The sequence below is a fragment of the Pseudophryne corroboree genome, chromosome 3 (assembly GCF_028390025.1).
Source record: "Pseudophryne corroboree isolate aPseCor3 chromosome 3, aPseCor3.hap2, whole genome shotgun sequence".
NCBI classification, from domain to species: Eukaryota; Metazoa; Chordata; class Amphibia; order Anura; family Myobatrachidae; genus Pseudophryne; species Pseudophryne corroboree.
In genome coordinates, this window is record NC_086446.1 from 46308056 (window position 1) to 46331475 (window position 23420).

General features: G+C 45.9%; 1 protein-coding gene across 1 annotated transcript in view; it reads left to right on the top strand.

The window, feature by feature from the left end:
- The window catches only part of LOC135057142 (uncharacterized), a 169945-nt gene that overhangs the window by 77692 nt on the left and 68833 nt on the right, over window positions 1–23420 (top strand). The window lies entirely within an intron of this gene.

Sequence of the window (23420 nt, forward strand, 5' to 3'; positions counted from 1 at the left end):
CATCAAACCCACACCTTTTGAATGGGCCTTCATTTCGTTCTTTAATAGTCAACACAGAGATTTAGAAAGGATTCTTAAGAGACATAGGGGAATCCCGAAAAGGGACCCCATAGTGGGGAACAAACTCCCAAATAAACCGAAATGCATTTTCAGGAGGGCTCCAAATCTAAGTAATGCACTGGTAAGGACGGCTCTACCACCTGTAAAATCACTGCCCACGATTAAATCGAAAGGATTCTTTCGATGCGGGATGTGTATTGGGTGCCGTACAGTGAAAGGTGATGGTAACAATAAAACAAGTGAACTCATGATAAATGGAAAGAAGGTGAACATCAAAACCTTTGTTACAGGCAACACAAAAAATGTTGTGTACGCTGTCGAATGCACATGTGGACTTTTTTACATTGGCAGAACTTCCAGACCTTTAAAGGTGCGGATCAGTGAACACCTTAGAAATATCAAAAATGGTCTGGCAACGCATGCTTTGTCTGACCATTTCCGCATTGCACATAATAAAGATCCTACGGCAATTAGGAGATTTTTAGGTTTACAGTGGGTGAAAGGGAATTGGAGACAAAGGGACCTCCCAGCACAACTAGCGAGAGCAGAAATGAAATGTATATATGAGCTGGGCACACTACAGCCGGGGGGGCTTAATCTCGATTTCGAGATAAAATGGTTCTCTAACCCAGCTTTTCCTTCTCTCATCACCCACTTTTTGATTGCACATGATATGTCTGCACTTTGATTCTTTGGCACGTTGCACTTTGATATTATCAAACTAGGAGTTTTGTACCAGCCATTGTTATAACAGTGTTTGTGAACTATATGGTTAATTGAGTGATCTCCTTTATATCTTCCTCCCGATATACCTGATGACAAACTACATGTCCGCATAATGCTCCGTGAGAACTTCTACAGGAGACAGCTATTTATACTATATACGAGTGAGACATTCTCCGCTGGACGGAGCGGGTTGCCACGGAGACGGGCGCGTTAAGCCGGTTGCCATGACTACAGACGCAACGGTCGGAAGCGGAAGTGACGGCGAGGCGCGGAAGTGCTCATGGGACTTGTAGGAAATTGACTGTATAGGAGCCACCTGCGCCCGCTGCACGGGGATTGGGGGAAACCGTATTTAAATAGAGGAATGGGACACAACGGAGGACACACTACTAAATAGCCTTGAAAAAGACCCGATGAACATGGGTAGAAACGCGTTGGTTTAATTTTATTTGAGGCTGAACCAGGAGATCCAGTACGGAGGACATGGGGAAGCGGTGAGGTGTTCCCTACAGTCTCTGAGGATTTACTAATTCTATATGCCTCTAATCCTACCTGCTGCTGGCAATTACATTTGATTGGACTCCCTGTTCGGATATCTCTGGCTGCTATACTGTTGATGCTGCTATATCTGTTTTATGTTATATGTTTTATCATTAAAACTGTTTTTATCTGTGCTATACTCTATGCACTTTACTGTTGCTTTATAATTAGTACAAACGGTGCTTCACTATATGTACTTTATTTGTCTCTTTTTCCGGTAAACATTACATTGGAGACAGGACCACACGTGATAGTGGGTCCAGAAAATAATTTCTCCACTGATGCGCTTGGTTGTATGTATTAACATTAGTGATGTGCACCGGAAATTTTCCGGGTTTTGTGTTTTTGGTTTTGGGTTCACTTCCGCGGCCGTGTTTTGGATTCGGACGCGTTTTGGCAAAACCTCACCGAAAACTTTTTGTCGGATTCGGATGTGTTTTGGATTCGGGTGTTTTGTTTTCAAAAAACCCTCAAAAACAGCTTAAATCATAGAATTTGGGGGTCATTTTGATCCTGAACACCTCACATCTCACAATATTATTTTTAGTCCTAAAATTTGCACCGAGGTAGCTGTGTGACTAAGATAAGCGACCCAAGTGGCCGACACAAACACCTGGCCCATCTAGGAGTGGCACTGCAGTGTCAGGCAGGATGGCCCTTCAAAAAAATACTCCCCAAACAGCACATGACGCAAAGAAAAAAAGAGGCGCAATGAGGTAGCTGTGTGACTAAGATAAGCGACCCAAGTGGCCGACACAAACACCTGGCCCATCTAGGAGTGGCACTGCAGTGTCACGCAGGATGGCCCTTCAAAAAAAAATACTCCCCAAACAGCACATGACGCAAAGAAAAATTAAAGAAAAAAGAGGTGCAAGATGGAATTGTCCTTGGGCCCTCCCACCCACCCTTATGTTGTATAAACAGGACATGCACACTTTAACCAACCCATCATTTCAGCGACAGGGTCTGCCACACGACTGTGACTGAAATGACTGTTTGGTTTGGGCCCCCACCAAAAAAGAAGCAATCAATCTCTCCTTGCACAAACTGGCTCTACAGAGGCAAGATGTCCACCTCATCATCATCGTCCGATTCATCACCCCTTTCACTGTGTACATTCCCCTCCTCACAGATGATTAATTTGTCCCCACTGGAATCCACCATCTCAGGCCCCCGTGTACTTTCTGGAGGCAATTGCTGCTGGTGAATGTCTCCACGGAGGAATTGATTATAATTCATTTTACTGAACATCATCTTCTCCACATTTTCTGGAAGTAACCTCGTACGCCGATTGCTGACAAGGTGAGCAGCTGCACTAAACACTCTTTCGGAGTACACACTGGAGGGAGGGCAACTTAGGTAGAATAAAGCCAGTTTCTGCAAGGGCCTCCAAATTGCCTCTTTTTCCTGCCAGTATATGTACGGACTGTCTGACGTGCCTACTTGGATGCGTCACTCATATAATCCTCCACCATTCTTTCAATGGTGAGAGAATCATATGCAGTGACAGTAGACGACATGTCCGTAATCGTTGCCAGGTCCCTCAGTCCGGACCAGATGTCAGCACTCGCTCCAGACTGCCCTGCATCACCGCCAGCGGGTGGGCTCGGAATTCTTAGCCTTTTCCTCGCACCCCAAGTTGCGGGAGAATGTGAAGGAGGAGCTGTTGACGGGTCACGTTCCGCTTGACTTGACAATTTTCTCACCAGCAGGTCTTTGAACCTCTGCAGACTTGTGTCTGCCGGAAAGAGAGATCCAACGTAGGTTTTAAATCTAGGATCGAGCACGGTGGCCAAAATGTAGTGCTCTGATTTCAACAGATTGACCACCCATGAATCCTGGTTAAGCGAATTAAGGGCTCCATCCACAAGTCCTACATGCCTAGCGGAATCGCTCTGTTTTAGCTCCTCCTTCAATGTCTCCAGCTTCTTCTGCAAAAGCCTGATGAGGGGAATGACCTGACTCAGGCTGGCAGTTTCTGAACTGACTTCACGTGTGGCAAGTTCAAAGGGTTGCAGAACCTTGCACAACGTTGAAATCATTCTCCACTGCGCTTGAGACAGGTGCATTCCCCCGCCTTTGCCTATATCGTGGTCAGATGTATAGGCTTGAATGGCCTTTTGCTGCTCCTCCATCCTCTGAAGCATATAGAGGGTTGAATTCCACCTCGTTACCACCTCTTGCTTCAGATGATGGCAGGGCAGGTTCAGGTATTTTTGGTGGTGCTCCAGTCTTCTGTACGCGGTGCCTGAACGCCGAAAGTGGCCCGCAAATTCTTCGGGCCACTGACAGCATCTCTTGCACACGCCCCTGTCGTTTTTTAAATAATTCTGCACCACCAAATTCAAGGTATGTGCAAAACATGGGACGTGCTGGAATTTGCCCAGATGTAATGCACACACAATATTACTGGCGTTGTCCGATGTCACAAATCCCCAGGAGAGTCCAATTGGGGTAAGCCATTCTGCGATGATCTTCCTCAGTTGCCGTAAGAGGTTTTTAGCTGTGTGCGTATTCTGGAAATCGGTGATACAAAGCGTAGCCTGCCTAGGAACGAGTTGGCGTTTGCGTGATGCAGCTACTGGTGCCGCAGCTGCTGTTCTTGCAGCGGGAGGCAATACATCTACCCAGTGGGCTGTCACAGTCATATAGTCCTGAGTCTGCCCTGCTCCACTTGTCCAGATGTCCGTGGTTAAGTGGACATTGGGTACAACTGCATTTTTTAGGACACTGGTGAGTCTTTTTCTGAGGTCTTTGTACATTTTCGGTATCGCCTGCCTAGAGAAATGGAACCTAGATGGTATTTGGTACCAGGGACACAGTACCTCAATTAAGTCTATAGTTGGCTCTGAATTAATGATGGATACCGGAACCACGTTTCTCACCGCCCAGGCTGCCAAGGCCTCAGTTATCCGCTTTGCAACAGGATGACTGCTGTGATATTTCATCTTCCTCGCAAAGGACTGTTGTACAGTCAATTGCTTACTGGAAGTGGTACAAGTGGTCTTCCGACTTCCCCTCTGGGATGACGATCGACTCCCAGCAGCAACAACAGCAGCGCCAGCAGCAGTAGGCGTTACACTCAAGGATGCATCGGCGGAATCCCAGGCAGGAGAGGACACGTCAGACTTGCCAGTGACATGGCCTGCAGGACTATTGGCTTTTCTGGGTAAGGAGGAAATTGACACTGAGGGAGTTGGTGGTGTGGTTTGCAGGAGCTTGGTTACAAGAGGAAGGGATTTACTGGTCAGTGGACTGCTTCCGCTGTCGTCCAAAGTTTTTGAACTTGTCACTGACTTATGATGAATGCGCTGCAGGTGACGTATAAGGGAGGATGTTCCGAGGTGGTTAACGTCCTTACCCCTACTTATTACAACTTGACAAAGGCAACACACGGCTTGACACCTGTTGTCCGCTTTTGTGTTGAAATAATTCCACACCGAAGAGCTGATTTTTTTGTATTTTGACCAGGCATGTCAATGGCCATATTCCTCCCACGGACAACAGGCATCTCCCCGGGTGCCTGACTTAAACAAACCACCTCATCATCAGAATCCTCCTTGTCAATTTCCTCCCCAGCGCCAGCAACACCCATATCCTCATCCTGGTGTACTTCAACACTGACATCTTCAATTTGACTATCAGGAACTGGACTGCGGGTGCTCCTTCCAGCACTTGCAGGGGGCGTGCAAATGGTGGAAGGCGCAAGCTCTTCCCGTCCAGTGTTGGGAAGGTCAGGCATCGCAACCGACACAATTGGACTCTCCTTGGGGATTTGTGATTTCGAAGAACGCACAGTTCTTTGCTGTGCTTTTGCCAGCTTAAGTCTTTTCTTTTTTCTAGCGAGAGGATGAGTGCTTCCATCCTCATGTGAAGCTGAACCAACCCATGAACATAGGCCAGGGCCTCAGCCGTTCCTTGCCACTCCGTGTCGTAAATGGCATATTGGCAAGTTTACGCTTCTCCTCAGACACTTTTCATTTTGATTTTTGGGTCATTTTGCTGATCTTTTGTGTTTTGGATTTTACATGCTCTGTACTATGACATTGGGCATCGGCCTTGGCAGACGACGTTGATGGCATTTCATTGTCTCGGCCATGACTAGTGGCAGCAGCTTCAGCACGAGGTGGAAGTGGATCTTGATCTTTCCCTATTTTTTTAACCTCCACATTTTTGTTCTCCATATTTTAATGCGCACAACTAAAAGGCACCACAGGTATACAATGTAGATGGATGGATAGTATACTTTATGGATGACGAGTGACGACACAGAGGTAGGTACAGCAGTGGCCTACCGTACTGCTATATACAGTATAATGGACCTGGTGGACACTGTCAGCAGACTGCGTTTATAGTATAAAAAAAAAAAGACACCACAGGTATACAATGTAGATGGATGGATAGTATACTTATGGACGACGAGTGACGACATAGAGGTAGGTACAGCAGTGGCCTACCGTACTGCTATATACAGTATAATGGACCTGGTGGACACTGTCAGCAGACTGCTAAACTAGTATAAAAAAAAGCCACCACAGGAGTGTTTTTCATGCAGACAAACGTATACTGGTGGTCACTGTCAGCAAAACTGTGCACTGTACTCCTGCTATAGCTGCTCCCCAGTCCCCACAATTAAGCAGTGTGAGCAGTCAGCACAGATATATCATGCAGCACACTGAGCACAGATATGGTATGGAGCGTTTTTTTCAGGCAGAGAACTGGTGGTCACTATCAGCAAAACTCTGCACTCTACTCCGAGTCCTAACAGCTGCTCCCCAATCCTCCCCACAATAAGCTAAGCAATCAGATCAACTGTGTAGTATATAACTATATAAACGGAGAGGACGCCAGCCACGTCCATTCCCTATCAATCTCAATGCACATGTGAAAATGGCGGCGACGCGCGGCTGCTTATATAGAATCCGAATCTCGCGAGAATCCGACAGCGGGATGATGACGTTCGGGCACGCTCGGGTTAACCGAGCCATACGGGAGAATCCGAGTATGGCTCGGACCCGTGTAAAAAGGGTGAAGTTCGGGGGGGGTTCGGTTTCTCGGAAACTGAACCCGCTCATCACTAATTAACACCAATTGTTTTTGCAATTCATTGAGAAATTGCTAGTTTAATAAGCAACATATATAAAAAGCATACATATATATATTTCTGCTGCGGGTACACTGGGCTCCACAAGGATTGGATAATGGGGTGTAGAGTAGGATCTTGATCCGAGGCACCAACAGGCTCAAAGCTTTGACTGTTCCCAGAATGCACAGCGTCGCCTCCTCTATAACCCTGCCTCCCTGCACAGGAGCTCAGTTTTGCAAGTTGGTGCTGCAGTAAGCAGGCACTTAACAGAGGGGCTGCTCCAGGAAGCCCTATGAAAAGCTTTTTATGAAGAAAAAGTGAAGACTTCAAGGGCAGCAGCGGTGTGTAAATGTCAGAAACATTCACTGCTGCAGCTCCAGCTCTCCCCGGCGGCGCTCTACACTCCCGAGCCCTGGTTGCCGGGTACCTACAGCGGAGGCTCCGGTTTTCTTCACGTTAGACACACACAGCTGGGGCTCTCCAAGATCGCATGGGCGCGCTTCGGGAGAAGGTTAGTGGGTCCCGCTTGTGGGACCTGGTCTTTATCGCGATCCGGCACGGTCAGTGGGAGGCGGGCCGCGCGCGCTGGCAGTGGACACTGTGGCAGTACAGGCGATCCCACTAGATCACCAGGGCATGGGCGCAGGTCAGGTTTTCTCTTTAAACCAGTTTTTATATCGCCCAGAGTACCCGTGTTTTTGCCAGCAGGGGGATAAGGCTTAGACCTGAAGCCCCTCCCCCAGCCCCAGGGCGCCATTTCCAGAAAGTGTTCCAGCCCTGGAGCTGCATATCTGTCTTTTCCTCACTCCCTGTCAGTGTCTGCGGAGCCATTATCCCTCAGCTCACTGTTCCTGGGAATGCTTTGGCAAATTCTCCTATGTAAAGCCGCCTGGTTGTCAGTGCTGGCCCTTTACATGACACTTAAGTATTCTACCTGCCTTTTTAGTCAGTGTTAGTAAGAAAGAGTGCACTTATAGTACAATTACCCTGTGATATACATCAAGTTCTTACTGTGTACTGTTATATCTATTGTTATATAGCTGTGTAAGCTAGTCCAGTGCAGTATTATTGTTAGTAATAACCTCTGCATTGTACAGACTGTGACTATTTGTGTGTGCATTAGATAGCTGAGTGGTGTCCATCTTGTGTCTTTCACTCAACTTGCTATCCCTATATTCTATAACCTGAGGGGGCTTGGTGTGTCAGATGTTATCTAATATTGGATTTTCACAAAGATATACTGTATTACGTATTTTTCTCTGTGATTTAGTCACCATATCTCTCCTTTATCTCTGCTAGTGCTGACCACACTGCGCAGGGGTTTGGGTTTAGAGGTATAGTGCTGCTCATAATTGTACTGTGTTACCTCATTCTGCAAGTTATATCATGTCTGCTTCTGAGGGTAACGGTTCTGGGGCGGAACACACTGCCGCTGTTGCTGAAGCCCAGACCCATATGAGGAGAATATAGCAGCTGTGGGCTCTTGTTCTGGGGGCTCCTTGCCCCCCCAGTGGGAGTGTGGCAACGGAGGCACATTCTGACCCACCGTGGGCCGCCTTTTCCACACTTCTGCATACGCTGGTTCATAATCTTACACCCCCTATGGGACCCCCAATGCCGGTACACCCGTATATGTGGTCCCTGCAGCTAACACGCCGTGGGCGGACGATTTATCTGCTCAATTGAAGAAGTTGAACCAGTCCTTGACTACTAAAAAGTCTGACCAACGCTCGCCTACGTCCAAGGGGTCCCCTAAGCGAGCGCTTGTCTCCTCACAATCCACTGCTGTCACTGACACCTCTCTGATGAAGACGGCACATATACTGACCCCACAGGTTCTGACTCATACGACTGATGGGGAGGGTAGTTCACATGTTGATGTTCCTGATCTTTTGGAGGCTACTAAGTTAATTCTACAGATTACAGATGATCTCGAGCCATCTGTCCCTCCTAAGAAGCCAGATAGGTATGAATATTGCCGATATGGCCAGTAGATGGCGTTCCGCCCAACGTAGAATCCGTGAGACTTCCTTCATTGCAAACGGCTTCAAGTGCCGCCTTGATGATTTATGTCAGCCACTGTGGTGGCGTTGTCCGACTGTACTTGCACAGGACGGTTCTGGATTAAATGCTGGGCCAGGTTCAACGCATTGAAGACTGCCCGCAATTCCAGAATGTTGATCGAGAGGAAAGATTCCTCCTTGGTCCACCGACCCTGAAGGGAGTGTTGCTCCAGCACCGCACCCCAACCTCTTAGACTGGCATCTCTCGTCAACAGGACCCAGTTGGATATCCAGAAGGGACGACCCCTGCACAATTGTTGGTCCCGGAGCCACCAAAGCAGCGACAGACGGGCCTCCGGAGTCAATGAGATCATTTGAGATCTGATCCGTTGAGGCAGGCCATCCCACTTGGCTAGAATCAGTCTCTGGAGGGGGCGAGAAAGGAATTGAGCATACTCCACCATGTCGAAAGCTGATACCATGAGGCCCAGCACCTGCATTACCGAATGTATCGACACTTGCGGACGAGAAAGGAAGAAACAAATCCTGTCCTGAAGCTTTAGGACTTTCTCCTGAGACAAGAACAACCTCTGGTTGTGAGTGTCCAATAGCGCTCCCAGGTGCACCATGCTCTGAGCAGGGACCAGTGAGGATTTCTTCCAGTTGATGAGCCGCCCGTGGGCTTGTAGAAGCCGGAACGTCATATCCAGATGACGTAGGAGAAGTTCTGGGGAATTTGCCAGGATTAACAAGTCGTCCAGATACGGCAGCATCCTGACCCCATGACAGCGGAGTACCACCGTCAGCACCGCCATTACTTTGGTGAGAACTCACGGAGCCGTTGTTAAACCAAAAGGTAACGCCCGAAACTGATAATGGAGGTTGCCAATAGCAAACCACAGGTATTGCTGATGTGACGCTGCTATAGGAATATGCAGGTAAGTATCCTGTATGTCCAGGGAGACCATGTAGTCCCCAGGTTCCAAGGCCAGAACTATAGAATGAAGGGTTTCCATACGGAACTTGGAAACCTTCACAAACCTGTTCAATGCCTTGAGCTTGAGAATGGGCCGGGAGGACCCATTCTGTTTCGGGACTAGAAACAGCGGAGAATAGTACCCCCGGCCCCTCTGAGCAAGAGGCACCTGTACTACAACTCCTGTATGCAGGAGGGTCTGTACCACCGGATGCAGTGTTTGCCTTTGTCTGGTCTGACGGAACATCTGTCTGGCAAAATCGATGAGGGGGTCGATTTTTGAAGGCTATGGCTACTCCAACTTTTCTTCAGAAAATAAAATTACTAATGGCAGTCAACCTGCCTGCCATTAGGTACCGAGATGAGATCAGATCCTCAGACCCCTTGTGAGACCATATGCTGGTGCGGTTGGCCCTGGGTTCCTCCTAATGCAAGACAATGCTAGACCTCATGTGGCTGGAGTGTGTCAGCAGTTCCTGTAAGACGAAGTCATTGATGCTATGGACTGGCCCGCCCGTTCCCCAGACCTGAATCCAATTGAGCACATCTGGGACATCATGTCTCGCTCCATCCACCAATGCCACGTTGCACCACAGACTGTCCAGGAGTTGGCGGATGCTTTAGTCCAGATCTCGTAGAAGATCCCTCAGGAGACCATCCGCCACCTCATCAGGAGCATGCCCAGGCATCGTAGGGAGGTCATGCAGGCACGTGGAGGCCACACACACTACTGAGCCTCATTTTGACTTGTTTTAAGGACATTACATCAAAGTTGGATCAGCCTGTAGTGTGTTTTTCCACTTTCATTTTGAGTGTGACTCCAAATCCAGACCTCCATGGGTTAATAAATTTGATTTCCATTGATAATTTTTGTGTGATTTTGTTGACAGCACATTCATCTATGTAAAGAACAAAGTATTTAATAAGAATATTTCATTCATTCAGATCTAGGATGTTATTTTAGTGTTCCCTTTATTTTTTTGAGCAGTATATATATATATATATATATATATATATATATATATATATATCGAGGAATGGACCGGCACTCTCCTGACTAGTTTTCTTACCCCGGTGCCTTCTGGTATAAATTTGCAGGTTCCAAAAGAAGACAGCGGCACTCGAGGATTTAGTAAATATGAAAAAGATGTATTCAAAGGTTTACAAGTAGCCGACTTGTAAACCTTTGAATACATCTTTTTCATATTTACTAAATCCTCGAGTGCCGCTGTCTTCTTTTGGAACCTATATATATATATATAAATCCAAAGGGGAACAATGAAAGGCACTCGAGAGGACAAAATACTCAGACAGATAAATGGTCCTGTGTCCTCTCGAGTGCCTTTCATTGTTCCCCTTTGGATTTCTATGTTTGCGTGGACTATGGTACCGGGGCCTGTTGCGCTATACCGTCTGAGTGCCGGCCGATAAGGGACTTTATATATATATATAATGTGTACTGAAAAGATATCAGCGCCACGGATGCAGTATCTTATATGTTAACACTAGAATGGGAACCCTGCAAGTATTGTGCAAAAATCTGCTTAGTGTGTTGGCACTCCCTTTAATATATCAGGGTGTCAGCTCGTTACCTCAAATAGATATAGGTATTGGTACCGTTACCTATGAAAATGGTTATGTGGACAAAGGATGAGGTGGTAGAGAGCGACCAATGGTGCCGAATAAATGCTAAAAGCAGAATGATGATATAAAAAATGTGTACAAATTTATTGCAGTGGGACGTACTATACAAAACTGGTTATAAAAACATACAAGCTCATATAAAAAGATATATATATATATGACCCTATACAAAAAAAAAAAAAAATTAAAAAAGATTATTAAAATTTAAAAAGAAAAGAGCATGGTGACATAAAACTAGATGTATTACTTAAAAAACTTTGAAGTATCACTTTAACACAGAGGGTAAAAAATACTTAAGTTTAAAAAGCACAAAAAGAAATAAAAGGTGTTCAAAAGGATATAGAAAAGAGGAATCAAATAGCTTAACTTTGTGGTGAGGTTAGACCAAAGAGTAGCACCCAACGCGTTTCGTCCTATCTGGACTTCATCAAGGGGTCCCCTTGATGAAGTCCAGATAGGACGAAACGCGTTGGGTGCTACTCTTTAGTCTAACCTCACCACAAAGTTAAGCTATTTGATTCCTCTTTTTTATATCCTTTTGAACACCTTTTATTTCTTTTTGTGCTTTTTAAACTTTTAAGTATTTTTTACCCTCTGTGTTAAAGTGATACTTCAAAGTTTTTTAAGTAATACATCTAGTTTTATGTCACCATGCTCTTTTCTTTTAAAATTTTAATAATCTTTTTTCATTTTTTTTTTGTATAGGGTCATATATATATATCTTTTTATATGAGCTTGTATGTTTTTATAACCAGTTTTGTATAGTACGTCCCACTTCAATAAATTTGTACACATTTTTTATATCATCATTCTGCTTTTAGCATTTATTCGGCACCATTGGTCGCTCTCTACCACTTCATCCTTTGTCCACATATATATATATATATATATATATATATATATATATATATATATACAAATGTAATGTTCCATAATAAACATTTATTTTTATTTTGCTAGCTATTGATACCTTATATTCCACACTCAGAGCAGGGGGATGGTGTGAAGATGGTGGCAACGGGGATGGAGTACAGTACTAACTGCGCTCCTGGAAAGGTACCAGAGGCACATAGTGAGGCGCCCTAGGCCAGAGCTTACCCCCACACTTGTCAGCAAGCCTGTCGGGGTCCGCGGTTCTCAGCCAGCAACTTTCCTCAGGCAAGTATAAAAATATGAAGAGCGGGAAGACCGCGCCATTAAGGGGGCAGAGCTTCTCAGAGCGGACCCATTTTCCTGCCTGTACAGGGCTGGATGGAAGATCAGGTCCCTCCACAGTAGCTCCATCTGATTGTACACGGTACCAGGGGGTTGTAGAAGGGAGGGGAGGCTGTAAAACGACTGTGTCTCCTATTAAGGGACACAGTCTGTGCTGGTAAGGGGTTGCCTTTTACTAAAAGCGCTATTTTGTGGGTTGGCTCCGATATTTGGGTCTCTCTTGCCTGTCTTGGGGGGGGGGGGAGAGAACTCTGTGTGTGCGTGTGTGCGTGCGTGCGTGCGTGCGTGGAGTGTTTGGTGGTCTCCTTTAGCTATGTCCAGGGACACTGTCATATGCTGCAGAGGATTTATCCTCCCAGGATGATCCCATTCCATGTAATCAGGATATCACGGGTTTAGCACAGATACCAGCAAGGGACCAGAGTGGTTTCCTCTATCAAAACTTGGATTTTTCAGATTTCTGACAGGGTTGCAAGTAATGAATCTGCAACCCAGGTATTACAGAGCTGTATGGCCTGTGTCTGGTACCTCAGGACGCCCCGCTATGTACCCCCACAAACGTGCGCTTGTGCTTGTCACACAAGACGACACGGATACGGATTCTGACACCACAGACGGTGATGGGGATGTATTGCGGGGGTCCGCATCTCTTGCAAGGGGGCTGCAATTGTTGATAGAGGCTATCAGGGATGTGTTGAATGTTAATGATACCACACCTGAGCAGGTTGAGGAGGCTTTTTTCACTGAAAATAAAAAAGCCTCGCTAACCTTCCCTGCGTCAAAGGAGTTGAATGCTATATTTGAAAAGCATGGGAAAACCTTGAGAAAAAGTTCCAGATCCCTAAAAGGTTTCATGTGGCTTTTCCTTTCCCTGAGGAGGATAGGAAAAAGTGGGAAAAACCTCTGATAGTTGACGCATCTGTGTCCAGACTCTCAAAGAAGGTGGTTTTGCCTGTTCCGGGATCTACCGCCTTAAAGGAGATATAAATATTGATAACACACTTAAATCAATGTATACTGCCTCTGGGGCCATATTACATCCCACTATTGCTAGTGCATGGATTGCAATAGTGAAGTGGTCGGCTTCCTTGCTTCAGGATTGGGATACGATGGATAGGGACCACGTTGCATTGTATTTACACAACATTCATGATTCTGCAGGTGTTATGGTAGAATCCATGAAAGACCTGGGTTCCATGGCTGCAGGAATTTCTTCCATGTCTGTTTCAGCTCGTCGGGGACTGAGGCTGCGCCAGTGGTCGGCCGACAAGGAATCCAGAAGAAGTGTGGAGTCGCAACCCTATACAGGTCAGGCTCTCTTTGGGGAAGCTCTAGCGGGTAAGTCTCCGTTTATTCCCTCAGCAGCACTTGCTCCAAAGAAATCCTTCTTCTCCGCTGCACCACAGTCCTTTCGGCCTAACAAGCCTAGAAAGGCCAGAACACCCAATACCTTCATTAGGGGAGGTCGGGTTTAGTCCAAGAAATCTGCCGCTACAGGTTCCCAGGAACAAAAGCCTGCTTCAGGTACCCCAAAGTCCTCCGCATGATGGTGGACTGCATGCCTCGGCTGTGGGGCCTGTGGGAGCGAGACTCAGACATTTCCGTCATGTCAGAGTATCGTCCGGCCTAGATCCCTGGGTAGTAGATATTGTGTATCAGGGATACAGGCTGGAATTTCAGTGTCTCCCTCCTCATCGTTTTTTCAAGTCGGGCTTACCAACTCTGTTGGAGGACAGCACAGTACTTCAAGATGCTGTCCAAAGGCTGGTAGAAGTCATTGTGCGGTACCACCTCCCATGCTGAACAAAGGTTACTAATCGAACCTTTTTGTGGTACCGAAACCAGATGGTTCGGTCAGGCCCATTCTGAACCTAAAATCATTGAACCCCTTTCTAAAGGACTTAAAGTTGAAGATGGAGTCTCTCAGGGCGGTGATATCAGGTCTGGAAGAGGGGGAATTCCTGGTATCCCTGGATATCAAGGATGCGTACCTTCACATTCCATTCCTTTGCATTGCTGGACTGTCATTTTCAGTTCCAGGTCCTGCCATTTGGCCTCTCTACAGCACCGAGGGTGTTTACCAAGGTGATGGCGGAAATTATGATACTCCTCCGCAAGCAGGGTGTGAACATCATTCCATATTTGGACGATCTCCTGATAAAGGCATCGTCCAAGGAGAAGCTGCTGCAGTCCAATGTTGTCACAATGCGACTGCTCCAGAGTCACGGTTGGATTCTGAACTTTCCAAAGGCACATTTGGAACCAACCCAAAGATTGTAATTTCTGGGAATGATCCTAGATACGGAAGTGCAGCGGGAGTTTGCGATCCAATCCATGGTCCAGGGTGTCTTGAAGCCACCCCTGGGTGTCGGTTCATCAGTGCATTTGCCTATTGGGAAAGATGGTGGCCTCTTTTGAGGCTCTCAAGTACGGGAGGTTCCATGCTCTGACCTTCCAACTGGATCTCCTGGACAAGTGGTCGAGATCTCACCTCCACATGCATCTGACGCCAAGGGCGAGGATTTCACTTCTCTGGTGGCTCCAATTGCATCACCTTCTGGAAGGCCACAGGTTCGGGATTCAGGACTGGGTCCGGCTAACAACAGATGCGAGCCTCAGGGGCTGGGGAGCAGTCACTCAAGGAGTAACCTTCCAGGGATGGTGGTCAAGCCTGAAAGCCAGCCTGCCCATCAACATTCAGGAACTAAGAGCCATCCGCATCGGTCTTCTACAGGTGGCCCCTCTTCTGAGAAATCGGGCCATTCAAGTGCAGTCAAACAACATAACAACAGTGGTTTACATAAACCGACAGGGCGGAACGAAGTGCAGAGCGGCAATGTCAATGTGGTGACAAGAACACTCCTCTGAACAGAAAAGCATGCGTTGGCGCTGTCAGACATCTTCATTCCAGATGTAGACAACTGGGAAGCAGACTTCCTCAGCAGACACGATCTCCATCCAGGAGAGTGGGGACTCCATCCGGAGGTGTTCAAGAAAGTAACAGATCTTTGGGGCTTACCCCAAATAGACATGGTGGCCTCTCGTCTCAACAAGAAGCTTCGGCGTTATTGTTCCAGGTCGAGGGATCCACAGGCAGTGGCAGTGGACGTCCTGATGTCTCCGTGTATGTGACACAGTCAGTGTATGTGTTTCCACCACTCATCCCAAGAATCCTGAAGTTCATAAGGAAAACAAGGGTTCAAACGACCCTCATTGCCCAGACTGGCCAAGAAGGGCCTGGTACGCGAACCTTCTGAATCTACTGCAAGAAGAGCCGAGGCCTCTTCCTCCTTGGGAGGACCTACTGCAGCAGGGGCCGTTCGCCTATCAAGACTTACCGCGGCTACGTTTGATGGCATGGAAGTTGAGCGCCTGATTCTTGCTCGGAAGCGCATTCCAAAGAAAGTTATTTCTACCCTCATACAGGCTAGGAAAGGGGTAACGTCTAAACATTACCATCGTATTTGGAAGAAATATGTCTCTTGGTGTGGCTCCAGGAAGTTTCCTACGGTGGAGTTTCAACTGGGATGTTTCCTCCTTCCTGCAAGCAGGTGTGGATAAGGGTCTGCGGTTGGGATCTGTGAAGGCCCATATTTCAGCCCTATCCATTTTCTTTCAGAAACAATTGGCTGCCCTCCCTGAGGTTCAGTTCAGACCTTTTTGAAGGGAGTTCTGCATATCCAACCTCCCTTTGTACCGTCTACGGCGCCTTGGGATCTTAACGTGGTGTTGCAGTTCCTCCAATCGGATTGGTTTCAGCCTCCACAGGAGGTAGAGCTCAAATTTCTTACTAGGAAGGCGGTCACTTTGTTGGCCTTAGCTTCTGCTAGACTTGTGTCCGACCTGAGGGCTTTATCCTGTAAAAGCCCTTACTTAATCTTCCACGATGATAGGTCTGAGCTACGGACTCGTCAACAGTTTCTTCCGGAGGTTGTGTCGGCATTTCATATAAACTAACCTATTGTGGTGCCAGTGACGACTGACTCCTCAATTACAATTACATCAAAGTCCTTGGATGTCTTAAGGGCTCTGAAGATATATGTGAAGAGAACTCGAGAAGTCGGACTCTGTCCTATATGATCCCAAAAAGATTGGGTGTCCTGCTTCTAAGCAGACAATCTCTCGCTGGATCAGGTTTACTATCTAGCACGCTTAATTCCACGGCAGGTCCAAAGTCTATTAAGGCCCATTCTACGTGTAAGGTTGGGTATTCCTTGGCGGCTGCCCGGGGTGTCTCGGCAGTACAACTTTGCCGAGCTGCAACGTGGTCTGGGTCGAACACGTTTGCAAAGTTTTACAAGTTCGATAGTTTGGCCTCTGATGATCTGAAGTTCAGTCAATCAGTTCTGCAGGAGCCTCCACGCTCTCTCTCCCATTCTGGGAACTTTGGTACATCCCCATGGTACTAATGTGGACCCCAGCATCCTCCAGGATGTAAGAGAAAATAGGATTTTGATACCTAATGGTAAATCCTTTTCTTGTATTCTGTAGAGGATGCTGGGCGCCCGCCCAGCGATTCGTTCTCCTGCAAATGTTATTTGGTTCAGTACAACTTTGATTTAGTTGAGTACTGCATTGTTACTTGGTAAGTAATGTTTCAGCTGTTGCTGAGTAGTTCAAGCTAGTTGGTATGACGTGCCTTGTAGGTGTGAGCTGGTATGAATCTCACCACTATCTGTGTATAATCCTTCTCTCGAAGTATGTCGTCTCCTCGGGCACAGTTTCTAGACTGAGTCTGGTGGGAGGGGCATAGAAGGAGGAGCCAGCCCACACTCTAAAACTCTTAAAGTGCCAATGGCTCCTGTTGGACCCATCTATACCCCATGGTACTAATGTGGGCCCCAGCATCCTCTACAGACTACGAGAAAAGGATTTACCGGCAGGTACCAAAATCCTATTTTTTTTAAAATAATTCTTGTTTGCTCTTCTATGTAGTTCACAAGCACAGTATCATAGTTTAATAAATATTTTTTTTTCTTATTAAGTCGTTTGATGTTATTTAATTGTGTATTACTCTTTGATATAAAAATAGGACCTAACTATGGGGGTAATTCCAAGTTGATCGCAGCAGGATTTTTGATAGCAATTGGGCAAAACTATGGCCCTCATTCCGAGTTGTTCGCTCTGTATTTTTCATCGCATCGCAATGAAAATCCGCTTAGTACGCATGCGCAATGTTCGCACTGCGACTGCGCCAAGTAACTTTGCTATGAAGAAAGTAATTTTACTCACGGCTTTTTCATCGCTCCGGCGATCGTATTGTGATTGACAGGAAATGGGTGTTACTGGGCGGAAGCACGGCGTTTTAGGGGCGTGTGGCTGAAAACGCTACCGTTTCCGGAAAAAACGCAGGAGTGGCCGGAGAAACGGTGGGAGTGCCTGGGCGAACGCTAGGTGTGTTTGTGACGTCAACCAGGAACGACAAGCACTGAACTGATCGCACAGGCAGAGTAAGTCTGAAGCAACTCTAAAACTGCTACGAGGTTTGTGATCGCAATATTGCGATTACTTCGGTCGCACTTTTAAGAGGCGAAGATACACTCCCAGTAGGCGGCGGCTTAGCGTGTGTAACTCTGCTACATTCGCATTGCGACCGATCAACTCGGAATGAGGGCCTATGTGCACTGCAGGGGAGGCAGATATAACATGTGCAGAAAGAGTTAGATTTGGGTGGGTTATTTTATTTCTGTGCAGGGTAAATACTGGCTGCTTTATTTTTACACTGCAAATTAGATTGCAGATTGAACACACCCCACCCAAATCTTAAGGCCCATACACACTTGACGATGCACACGTCGTTAACGACCTCCCTTGAACTTCCCTTGAACAGCTGAGCAAACGACATGAGCATATACACTACCAAAGACCACAGACCAAAGATCATTCATCGTTGAAGCATCCAAGCTGAACAGTTTATTAAAATAATGAGCTGGGAACAGGGCTGGTGAACAGTGGCTTGGTCATTGGTCGTTCACACCATACACATTCAACGACGTCTCTGGTCGGTAACGACCATAGTGGAAATTGAGCATACATGCTCCAAAGATAAGCGAGGGTCGTTAACGTCCCGTGGGGCCGCACATCTGTGGTCGTCAGATGCATACACACTTGACGATATAATGAGCGACGTCATTGATGAGGGCTGAAATGAACGACGTTGCTCATTTTATCATCAAGTGTGTATGGTCCTTAACTCTCTCTGCACATGTTATATCTGCCTCCCCTGCAGTGGACATGGTTTTGCCCAATTGCTAACAAAAATCGTGCTGCGATCAACTTGGAATTACTCCCTTTGATTGGACTTGAATCATTTTTGCATACAGAATAAGTTATTACGATTTGTATTTAGAGCTTCTTTTAATGTTTTTTTCAAAAGGCCTCTTGGATATCCCTGTGCAATAAATGCCTCTGTCAGGTCATCAGCTTGTTGTATAAATTGTGTATCTTTTGAACAATTACACCTGATTCTTAGGTATTGGCTCTTCAGATTGTTCAATAGCCAGGGTTTATAATGACAGCTATTAACGTTAAGAAACTTACACGACCCAGAGGCAATTGTTTGAGAATTTTAAACCTACCCCTAGCCCTTTATAATCTACATACTGCCACCCCCCAATGTGAACCAGGAGACATTCCCTCCCTATCTACCTTTTTCACTGATATTTTACTTCCCCAGATCTCGGACCAGCAATTGTTAGACTTAAATACCAATTTCACAGATATAGAAATTCTTAATGCCATTAAAAATCTCAAGACATCAGCTGCCCCGGGCCCGGATGGCTTCTCCCCCCAATATTATAAAAAGTGTGCGGCGGTACTCACTCCTTTCCTAACAAGTTTCTTTAACGATATACTACACGGTGCTTCTTTTGACGCTCTGACCTCCTTGGCAAGTATAGTTGTGATCCCAAAACCCGGTCGAGACCCCGAGTTGGTTACTAATTATAGGCCCATATCGCTCTTAAATGTTGATATCAAAATATACGCAAAACTATTAGCCAACAGATTGGGGCCTCTTCTCCCTCAATTGGTACACCCGGACCAGGTCGGTTTCATTCCGGGTCGTCAAGCCTTAGATAACACGCGCAGAACGGTGGACCTGATACATGAAATTCACAGACAAAAGAAGCCAGCGCTGGTCCTAGGACTGGACGCTGAAAAGGCATTCGACCGGATTAAATGGCCCTTTATGTTCCACACGCTTCAACAAGCAGGGATTACAGGACAATTCTTTCAGGGGGTCTCAGCTCTATATGGAAATCCTAAAGCAACTGTACTTGGCAACGGGGTTATGTCCCCGTCTTTTCAAATTACTAACGGTACGCGTCAGGGCTGTCCACTATCCCCACTAATATTTGCCCTCTCTATAGAACCCCTTGCTGCTAGGATCCGAGCCAACCCTTTAATTAAGGGAGTGAAAGTGGGTGCTATTGAACACAAAATTGCGCTATATGCCGATGACGTGTTACTTACAATTTCCGATCCCATACATTCATTACCCCATCTTTTTCGGGAAATAGAGGAGTTTGGTACACATTCTGGCTATAAAATTAACTTTTATATTTCGCAATCCACGAAAAATATGTTGGCCAACAGCTTAAATTTTCGATGGAATACAAAGCAACTTACGTATCTGGGAGTTGCTATAACCAAAAACTATTCCCAACTTTTCCAAGCGAATTTCCCCAAGCTTCTCTCCCAGCTTCAAAGGGATCTTGAAAATTGGGGTACCCATTATATCTCGTGGATCGGACGTATCAACGCAGTTAAAATTAACCTCTTGCCCAGACTCCTCTATTTGTTCCAAACCCTCCCGGTGCGGGTGCCACCTTACGTCTTCAAAAACCTTCAACACGCCACATCCCATTTTATCTGGTCCAAAAAAAAACCCAGAGTGAAGCGTATAACTTTACAGAAACACACATCGGAGGGCAGTCTGGGGGTACCGGATTTCAAGGCTTACTACATAGCGTCCAAACTTGCACAATGTAATCAATGGAATACACCGAAAACGGAGAGAGTCTGGGTCACAATATAAACCGACTCTATGAAGTTGAACTATATCCCCTCTTTGCTATGGCTTCCCTGTCTGTCACGCCCCAGTTCCATTAAATCACACCCAGTAATCTCCCACTCCTTGGACATATGGGACATGGCTAACCGTAAATTCCACCTGGCGCCGCCCCCTAGCCCCTTAGTTCCGCTATTTGATAACCCCCTGTTCCAACCAGGCCGACACCCCAACGCCCTACCGCAGTGGCGGGAGAAGGGGATCAAACTATTAAATGACAGCTACAGATCACACTTTCCCATCTTTTACAGATCTTCAAGCTAAACTCATGTTACCGCGCTCCCTCTTGTCATAATGTACCGACCATAGATCACCAGATTCACCCCAAAGGGTCCCTCCCAGATGTAAGTCTGTTCAAAGAGTCCCATATATAGATTGGCAAAACTTGGGGTGAATCTGGTGCCCATGGCGGTACCGTGCTTCTGTACATAAAATTTGGAATCAAAAGTGAAAGAGTTGCATGTGAGTATAAAGTGAACGGAATCAAGGATAAAGTTACACTGTGCTAAAGTAAAATTATCATCAGGAATCAAATAATTCTTAATTGCATTAATGCCTCTTATATGTGGTATATTCGTATATAGAGAGTCGACGTCACAAGTCAAAGGTACATAATCAGCTTTCCATTTGATGTCTTTAACCACTTTCCTGGCATGGTGGCATCAGATGCACCCATGCCTGCAAGTGCTTTATCTGACCTGGTCGCACAGGATGCGACCAGTCAAACAGGAGAGGGAAACTTCCCTCCGCTGCTGCTCTCGGAGGGACCAGAAGGTCTCCCTGCCTTCCAGCCCTCAGTGTTGCCGTGCAGTCAGCACCGCAGGATCCCCCACCCCCCAGCAGCTGCAGACAATACCAGCTGCTGGTAAGGGTAAAGCATCGCTCCCAAGATTCCCCCCAGTGTACCTGGCAGCTGTCCGGGGTCTAAAAACTAAAGTTCAATGTTCCGATGGTTACTATATTCCCGATCAAAGGGGGTCATTATGAGTTAGTTCGCTAGCAGTTTTTAGAAGCCGTGCAAATGCATTGTCGCCGTCCACGGGGGAGTGTATTTTACCTTTGCAGAAGTGCGAACGCCTGTGCAGCAGAGCGCCAGCAAAAAACGTTTTGTGCATAACAACACCAGCCCTGTAGTTACTCTTCGTGTGCGTTGAATCTAACGTTGGTGGGATGGCTTTTGACATCACACACCCACCCAGTGTTCACCCAGCCATGCCTGTGTTTTCCTTGGCACGCCTGCGTTTTTCCAAACACTCCCTGAAAATGGTCAGTTGCCACCCAGAAACGCCCCTTTCCTATCAATCTTCTTGCGGCCGCCGGTGCAACTGAAAACTTTGCTAGAACCTGTACAAAACCACAATTCTCTTTGTACCTGTACGTCGCGCGTGCGCATTGCGGTGCATACGCATAAATGCAGATTTTAAGCCTGATTACTGCGCTGCGAACAACAGCAGCTAGAGATTAACTCGGAATGACCCCCAATGTTCCAATGTTTTTATTAAAATAATTTTTGATAGGGTTAAATTCATGTTCTAATTCACTCATAAAAACCCGACAATGTCAGATCGATTTTTTTGGGGGGGGAAATAGTCAGTTAAGTGGTTAATAAGATTGATAAAGTGAGTCGAGTCTAATATACGATTTTGTTTTAAAAATCTGTTTATTATATTTTGTCATTTTATCACAACAAAATAAATAAGAACAAAGACACAGCAAGAGTAGTAAGACTCAGACATGGCAGAGTATTGAGACTGCTTGTACATATAAAACAGTAGCAGCATATAACCTGAACAAATCAGGATAGTATTTCTAAACTGTTTGAACCAAGTAGAAAAAAAAAGCGTGTCTGACGGAGTCCATTCAACATAAATATACAGCAGCTCAGGCATAAAATAAAAACAAAAGACAATACAATATCTAAAATGTGCCCAGAATTACCTAATCAGATACAAAGGAGAGAGACAAGAAAAGTAAAAAGAAGAAAGGGATAGAAGAAAGAGTGGGAGAGGGTATGAAAGCAAGGAGACCTCTTAGCGGTCCAAAAAGTAATCCCAGGTAAGGAGTCAGGAACTGAATTCCCTAATCAGCAGAGAGGTAAATAATACAGTTCAAGTAATCTGTCAGTACAGAAACCAAGAGGTGGTGTCAAACACCTAAAAAATCTTTAACTGAGTTGTTTGGTCCACTGTCTCAATGTAGACGCCCTATTTGTCGTAAAATCTTTTGGTCCCAGCCTCCGTAGCCAGAAGAACAGCCTGTCTATCAAAATGTAACATTTGTAACATCATAGCCTTAACAGCTTCCAGAAAAGGAGGGACTGAAGACATTCAGTTAACAGGATCAATTTTTTTTTACCAATGTAACTATAATAGCAAGCAAAAGGATATAAGACCTGGATTCAGGACCCAAGTCCCATTCCGAAAAATTGACCCGTAACATAGCTAAAGAGTTACAGCGTAAACTGAGCTGAAAAATAGAGTTAATAAAACGCAGAGCTTTCTCCCAAAATTTACGACTCTTGGGCAAGACCAAAAATTATCAAAAAACGTTGCGTTTGGGTGTCTACATTTAAGACAGAAACCAGTTTCATCAGCAACCATATGTCTTCTACGATCTTGAGATATATAAGCACGACGAATACATTTAAAATTAACTTCTTGCAACCAAGAACAACATAAATGTTTCCAAATGTTATCATAATATGGACGAGGTGCTGTGGAGTAGAGACAGAAGGAACTTCAGTTTGCCACACTGCAACCGTGTGGGACCACAATCTATCTCTAGATAGCGTCAATGAGTCAGAACAAATATATTTAGTTTTATATGGATGCAAAGTTAATAAATACCTCAACCTATGGATAGGATCCTGATTGACGACAGTAGGTATCTGGGACATGCTGGTGCATGCAAAGTGCGTGGCAAATATATAAAAAACTGGGAATGAGGTAAGTGGGCTTTGTCTTGCAGGGCCTTAAAAGTGAGAGTAACCCCTCCAGGATCAAACACATCTTTGATCCTAGAAATACCCCTCACTCCAGTGCCTACAAAGCTTGTGTCAAGACCTGGGGGGAAAAATGGGTTACCACAAAAAGGGTCATA